Below are 8,042 nucleotides of genomic sequence, written 5' to 3' on the forward strand. Positions count from 1 at the left end.
TGGCCCCCTCTCTCCCTCGTCGCCCTCTCTCTCGCTCAGAGCCACCCCGCACCCAATCGCTACCGTCGTCACCCCATCATCACGGCCGGCGTGGCCGTCGGCCACACCTCGCCGCCTCTCTATGTCGAGAGGCTCCTGCCGCCTCGCCCTCGCTCTCCTTCGGCGCGGAGCGGAGCCGGGAGGCTCCTCCAACGGCACCCGCACCGGAAGCTCACCATCCTCATCTTCTTCTACCTCCGGTCGTTGCAATGCCGTCGTCGATCCGCTCGCCTTCGGTCCTCTCCGACTACAACGAGCAGGCCAAGCACCCCGCTGTGAGGCCCTCCCCCGATTCCCCCGTTTTTCACTTCGATCCATTCGTTGGCGGCCGTCCCCGTGCTCGTTGGTGGCTGCCATGGCCGGAGCCTGTGCTCCCATGTCCCTTGCCGCGCGCTGCCTGCATCGGGGCCACGCCCTGCTCGCCCTCCCTGCATGCGCCGCGCGCACCTCCGCGTGGGCGCCCGCGCGCCCTGGCCTTGTGCCGCTCGCTGCCACTGGTCGCTGACTGCTGTTGATGCTGCTAGCTGCTGCCCTTGCCTCTGCTACTTGCTACTGTGGTTGTTTGCTGCTCTACTGAACCTACTATTACTACTAACTACTGTAGCTGCTAGTATGGTTAGCTTTACAAATATTACATCAAGTAACACCCTCGGCAGCCCCTAAACTCCGGTTAAACAACTACTAACAGGCCAAAAATAAATATAAGTAGAATGTACACTTGACAAACTTCATAATACTCCACTGGACCAAAGTCATTTGATGCATGATTTAAATCCTACAAAAATCACAAAAATCTATCTTTTCTTAACCCTGGCGTTGTGTGTGCGTGTGTGTTCTGTGTGTTGTGGCCGGCCGGCTCTCCGTTAGCTAACTAGTACTCCTACTAGTTAGTCTAATCAGTGGTTAGGTATAGTGCAAATGACAGGTGGACCCCCCTCTAAATATCCACTTAAAAAGAAAATGCAAGATATGTGTGAATGACACCTGGGCCCCATCTACTGACTGTTGACTGCACTGTTGACCCCACTGTCAGCCTCCGGTGGCCCTGCTGTGTGCACTCTGCTGGGTGCACATAGCAATTTCCCCTTTTATTTCGAATTAATAATTTTTTGGAATATTGCTAAAACTTTGAAAAATCATAGGAAATAATCCGTAACTACGATGGAAAAACTTTGTACATGAAAGTTTCTTAGAACGACGAGACGGAATCGAATACGCAGTCCGTTCGTCCGCCACGCATCCCTAACATAGCGAACACACAACTTTCCCCCTCCGGTTCATCTGTTCAAAAATGCGAAACACCGGGAATACTTTCCCGGATGTTTTCCCCTTTCACCGGTACCACCTCGTACCGTGTTAGCACACGCCTAGCATCACGCTTTGTCTTGTCATACATCATCATGCATCTCTTTGCTTAATATTTATTGTTTCTTCCCCCCCCCTCCTCTCTCGCTAGACACCGAGACCGACGCTGCTGCTACCCAGTACGACTACGGAGTTGACGACCCCTCTCTCTTGCCAGAGAAATCAGGCACCCCCCCTTGATCACCAGATATCGCCTATTCTTCTCTACTGCTTGCATTAGAGTGGTGTAGCATGTTACTGCTTTCGGTTAATCCTATTCTACTGCATAGCCTGTCATTGTTGCTACAATTGTTACCCTTACCTGCTATCCTACTGCTTAGTATAGGATGCTAGTGTTCCATCAGTGGCCCTACACTCTTGTCCTTCTGCCATGCTATACTACTTGGCCGTGATCACTTCGGGAGGTGATCACGGGCATATACTATATACTTTACACTGTTACATTACCTGTGATACTGTTCATAGATGGGGGCTGACGGGGCAGGTGGTTCCACCCAGGTAGGGGTGGGCCTGGGTTCCCGACGGCCCCTGACTGTTACTTTGTGGAGGAGCGACAGGGCAGGTTGAGACCACCTAGGAAAGAGGTGGGCCTGGCCCTGGTCGGCATTCGCTGATACTTAACACGGTTAACGAGATCTTGGAATTTGATCTGAGTCTGGTCACTGGCTTATACACACTAACCATTTACGCGGGGACAATTATGGGCACTCAACGTCGTGGTATCAGCCGAAGCCTTCGTGACGTCAGCGTCTGAGCGGCGCGCGCCGGATTGGACTGGAACGCCTGCCAGGCTAGGTCTGCTTTTGGCCGCGTTCGCAACGTGCAGGTGTGCAAAGGGTGATGGGCCCAGACCCCTGCGCCATAGGATTTAGACCGGTGTGCTCACCTCTCTGTTGTGCCTAGGTAGGGCTGCGACGTGTTGATCTTCCGAGGCCGGGCATGACCCAGAAAAGTGTGTCCGGACAAAGGGGATCGAGCGTGTTGGGAAATGTGGTGCACCCCTACAGGGAAGTTGATCTAGTCGAATGGCCGTGTCCCTCGATAAAAGGACGACCCGGAGTTGTACCTTGACCTTATGACAACCAGAACTGGATACTTAATAAAACACATCCTTCCAAGTGCCAGATACAACCGATGATCGCTCTCTCACAGGGCGACGAGGGGAGGATCATCGGTTAGGATTATGCTATGCGATGTTACTTGGTGAACTTACCATCTACTCTCTCCTTCTGCTGCAAGATGGAGGATACCAGAAGTGTAGTCTTCGAAAGGACTAGCTATCCCCCTCTCATTCCGGCATTCTGCAGTTCAATCCACATATGATACTCCCCTTTTCCATTTGATACCAATGCATACATGTGTAGTGTAGCTCCTTGCTTGTGAGTACTTTGGATGAGTACTCACGGTTGCTTTGCTCCCCCTTTTCCCTTTTCCTATACCCGATTGTTGCGACCAGACGTTGGAGTCCAGGAGCCAGTCGCCACTGTCGATGACGACTAGTACTACACTGGAGGTGCCTACTAATACGTGCAGCCCGCTGACGACAACCAGGAGTAGTTTAGGAGGATCCCAGGCAGGAGGCCTGCGCCTCTTTCGATCTGTATCCCAGTTTGTGCTAGCCTTCTTAAGGCAAACTTGTTTAACTTATGTCTGTACTCCGATATTGTTGCTTCCGCTGACTCGTCTATGATCGAGCTCTTGTATTCGAGCCCTCGAGGCCCCTGGCTTGTAATATGATGCTTGTATGACTTATTTTATTTGTAGAGTTGTGTTGTGATATCTTCCCGTGAGTCCCTGATCTTGATCATACATGTTTGCGTGTATGATTAGTGTACGGTTGAATCGGGGGCGTCACAAGTTGGTATCAGAGCCGACTGCCTATAGGAATCCCCCTTCCACACTCCTTGGCCGAAGTTGAGTCTAATCGATGAAAACTGTTTTACTAACATGGATGTGCGGCCCATGGGCCCACGTCGCCATTGGGTGGTATTAGGATCTTTTACTCCTCGATCCTTACTCTGGGACTCTGAACTCTCTTCTATTCGGGTTAAATGATTTTACTAAATTTGACACTAGGTTCTCGTAACTACTTTCTCCCGGAGAGCCCCTTATTACAGATGAACGCCTGCTACAACAGAAGATTCAGAAGATACTCTCCGATGTTATCCCGAGAAGTTGTGCTCATTGCATTTGCAATTCCCTTGCATCGTCAACCCCTATAGATAACTACATGCACTTGCCATTCTTACCTTAGTCCCCAGTTGCTCTTATTATTATCCCGAAATACTCGTTGTTCCGAGAATCCTTGTGCCTACTGCCTTGCAGTTCCTTGTTACATGAATACCCCTACGGATATTTCCTCGCACTTGCCGAGTATCCGTTCATCCCCAGTTATTCAAGTGTTTCACAAAGGTCTTTGAAATACCATTCGATCTCCTAAAAATCATCAACAACCTATTGCTCTCGAAATTCTTACTCGCTTGCATTATGATTGATCCCATAAGTATGGTAATCTTATTGGCATCCTTAGTCGTTATCAGTTTGAGTCTGTTGAATCAATATGTTGTGAATGCTCGCAATACTTAATCAGATCCTTCATTTCGTCCTTCCGTCTCAGACATCATTTTAAACATGTGCTGGATCTCGACCAATCAAATTGCCTTCGATTGTACCCCTAAGGCTATCCAACTTATCCATCCCTAATCAGAGCATTGCTTCTAATCCCTTGTCTTGGAATTCATAATTCCTTTGCATTTGAACTTTGAATTAGTCAGTTGTTTCTATAATCAGATCTCCTTGCATTTTCTTCCTCTGATTGAGTACCGATGCTCACATCAGATCCCTTGTGGACCATCAGTTCCTTTGTTGGATTTTATCTGACAGTGTCCTTCATATTGAATAACCTTGTGAGCCTTCCATGGGTATATAATGCCTTTGGTAAATTGTATCGTCTTCTTTTGAACAGTGATCTACTTTCGAGCTGGTGATGTTTACTATTGAAGCTTGCGGAATATGTTTCCACGATAGCCCGATGGGTTGAACCTATGCCTTCCTTATTATGTGTGAACTTGAAAGTCTTCACGAGTCATACTCTTTTGGTATTTTGCTAGATAAAATTTCTACACTACAGCTTCATCAAAAGCGAGAAGTAAAATGAAAGGTTATGCATGGAAGAAGTGGGAGTTAGACCTTGAGCCTTTGCGTTCATGCCCATGGACCCGATGTGAAACTTATCATCGAAGCTTCTTGTAAATGATATTAATCCCCTTGTTATAAGTTCGTCCTGTATCTATGTTTGGTCCTTTGCAATCATGGTTCCGACCATATTTTCTCATTAATACCATTTATCAGACAAGTTGAGTACTTGTCTTGTGCAGATCATTGCACCTGTCCAACCTTTACTTTAATCTACCGTCGAGTATTACACTACGATATCTTTAGATTATCATGGATCTGCATAACCTCTTATGAGTTCTTCATCAGGTGCTACCTTCTCACTGATTCCAATTTTTCATGGGCTCTCAGTTATCAAAGACACCGATAACTTACTCAAGTCCGCACCACGATTAAACAACTCTTGATAACCTTCATTACTTATGAGTTTGAACTCGATCACGTCATTCCTAGCATGCTTGGCTATATCCTTGTCGTGCCGATTTTAACTGTGCTACTTGGTCCTTCTTCCCGGAGCACAATTTTTGATGAAGAGCTAAGCTTACGTCGATTTTCCTCATCATATCATTTTTCCTTGGACAACAATCTTGATTTTGAGTTTGTGTCGTATATGTGGTTCCAATAATCTTTCGGTGCATCAGTCATGTTGCTTGATGTAGTCGTTGTTTGATTGCTTCTTCGTGGAGACTCTCGACAAAATTTCTCATGATCATTATCAATATCTTGACTCCTTCCAGGATATCAATCGAATTCATGATGAGAAATACCATCCTTGCCCTCGATGATTGTCTTATCATTGGCCACTTTATTGCCTTACCTCCAACACAAACATGATCGTGTTTTGTGTTATACCTTGAGTTCCTTGCTATCCAGCGTTTGTTATTCTTTACCTTGGAATATTACCATCTTTTATGTCAAGTATGTTGTGAGAATTTCACCACCTCTTATGAATTATTGATGCAAGTGATGCTTCTCACCATCACCATTCCTTTCATGGCCCACGTGTTCCAACCGGAATTCCGACAAATGGATTGTGATGTGAAAAATTCCAAACTTCTAGCAACCCTATTGCTTGTAAGTTAATGAACGATAGATACATTCTTTGTGTATTGGATATCGAATCACCCTTCTATCATTGATCTTGCTACCTAAGCCCATAATTCGGGTGCACCGTTCAACCAATGTTTAAATTGTGTATGTTTTCCTCGAGCATACATCATTATTTCATTTGATCGGACAAATGTTATCTCCTTGTTCACATAATTGAGGGCACCCATCTTTTTGGAAATCTCAATGAATTGTCACCAAGTCCATCAACCACCTCCTCATCCTCTTCTCGGTTTTAATGATGGGCTCTTGTTTCGGAACTTGCTTCCATAGTCCATTTCCCGAGAATCTTACAATGTCATCTCGTCAATTTGTGTTGCACCTTTTCTTTTCAGGAATCCCATGTCTGATGTTATTTTGATACCAATCAGATCTGAATCTCAGTCAGATATGATGGTTGGAACATATTTTCAAGAGTTATAACATTGATCCTCATATGACACGGTAAGGCGATGTCATGCACACCTGGCCGGAGGACCAAGTGTTATAGTTTTCTTTTTAACAAGGTCAACCATTTTTCCATGAGGAAATTGAATGCCTTGTTTAATAAGTTTATCCCGATGGATCCTTTGTGTATCCAAAGTCTGACCTTTGCTTGAAGACCATGTCAATGCTATCTCAAAGCATGTCTGTGGTACTCCGATTTTCAACAAGAACACTTGAAGCCCAATGCTAAATGTTTCTTGCTCAATTACCCCGAACACTGTTGTATGGGTAATGTCATGATATTTCTCTCCCCTTTCCTAAAGGGTTTTCTACGTTATATCCTATCATGGATATCATGCTCTGCCTGTCCTTGGGAAGGATATACCCCTGAAATATGTGTTTAAACACATTTTTCCTTTCCATTGTTCTATTTAACCTGATGATCACATTTTCCTTTCCATTGGTTTGTTTGACCTTTCTGGTGTTCTATATGATCTAAGCAGTAATATTCTCCTGCTTATGTAAACTTCTCGATGTACAATTCTGTCAGAAAGACCCTGTTACTTTTGTTGATGACATTCCATAACCACCGATGGACGAGAACCTTGCCTATTGGCCCGCCTCGTTCAACAAGCAGGAAAATGGTTCTCTTCGTCCCTCGCCCTTGGTACCAATGGTTGTTGCCGACATAATCGATAGTCTATCCTCTGACATGCCTTGCTTACATGATCATGCAAGACATCATCCCCCTTCCTACTTTTAACCCACATGGTGGGCCCATAACCCATAGGTCCCAGGATCGGAACCTGACTCTCCTGTACCCCTTGTTGTCAAAGATATTCCTTGACCTTGACTTCGTATGTAAATCACGGGCCACCTGCCTAGTAATCTATTCTGGTATCAGACGCAATACTTATTCCCATTGCTCTGAACCCCTTTCACATTTCGTATCAGGCAACCAACGATTGCCTATGCGCTTGAAACTTCTATGATGTACCTTCTTACTTGGCTCTCGGTATTTTCTTAAGTTTCATTTCAAGAGTTCCGCCACCTTCCTCGATGTTATCGACCAGATAGTCGACCTTGCAGAGGTTCGTCCTCCCGGACTACCCCCTTTATTCTTTCGTATGTACAATGGAGTTTCTGAAGAAAGGACACCGACTTCATCATGATGACCTGAAGTAGAGAAATGAAGGCATCAATGTATTGGACCGGCCTCTTCGAGAAGAGCAAGCTGGGATGAGAAGACCCGCTAGATTCGTAACCAAACCTTCCCCCTTTCACTACCTCTTAAATCTCAGGACGAGATTTCTTGTACTGGAGGAGAATTGTGACGCCAGGATATTTAAGCTAATGTAACCCTCCACTAATGTTACCACGTCACCATGGTTACTGTTGCTAAACTCGCGTTAATTCAAACAGCGTTCGAATTCAAATTTAAATTCCAAGTCAAAATATTATTTCTTCAAACTATAAAACAAAAATGTTCGTGGTGTCGCATTTATTCAGTATTAAATTGTGATGAGTTAACCAACCTCATTTGAATTATTAAAAATGTCCTCCCCAAATTATATAGTGGTCCAATAGCATATTAAACGACTTATTCAATTTCTAAAAATGCCCGAACAATTCCTTTGGCTCAAAAACTTTTTATGCAACCCCACAATGTTGTTCTTGAATTATGAGCCAGATTTCAAGTTTAACTAAGTTCTTTTACTATAGCATTTAAATAAAAAAGGAGAAATAAGTAAAAGAAAAGAATCAAAGAATAAAAAGATAAAACCAAGCCTCCCCTCCATTGGGCCACCCGGCCCATCTACCTAGCGGGTCGGCCCACCTGCTCCCGCTGCCCCCTCTGCTCTGTTCACGGGGGATTGTGGACAGAGCCGATGCGTGCCATGGCTGCGGCCATCGCCGTCGAGGCCATCCGC

Source organism: Triticum aestivum, chromosome 7A, assembly GCF_018294505.1.
Source record: "Triticum aestivum cultivar Chinese Spring chromosome 7A, IWGSC CS RefSeq v2.1, whole genome shotgun sequence".
Classification (NCBI taxonomy): domain Eukaryota; kingdom Viridiplantae; phylum Streptophyta; class Magnoliopsida; order Poales; family Poaceae; genus Triticum; species Triticum aestivum.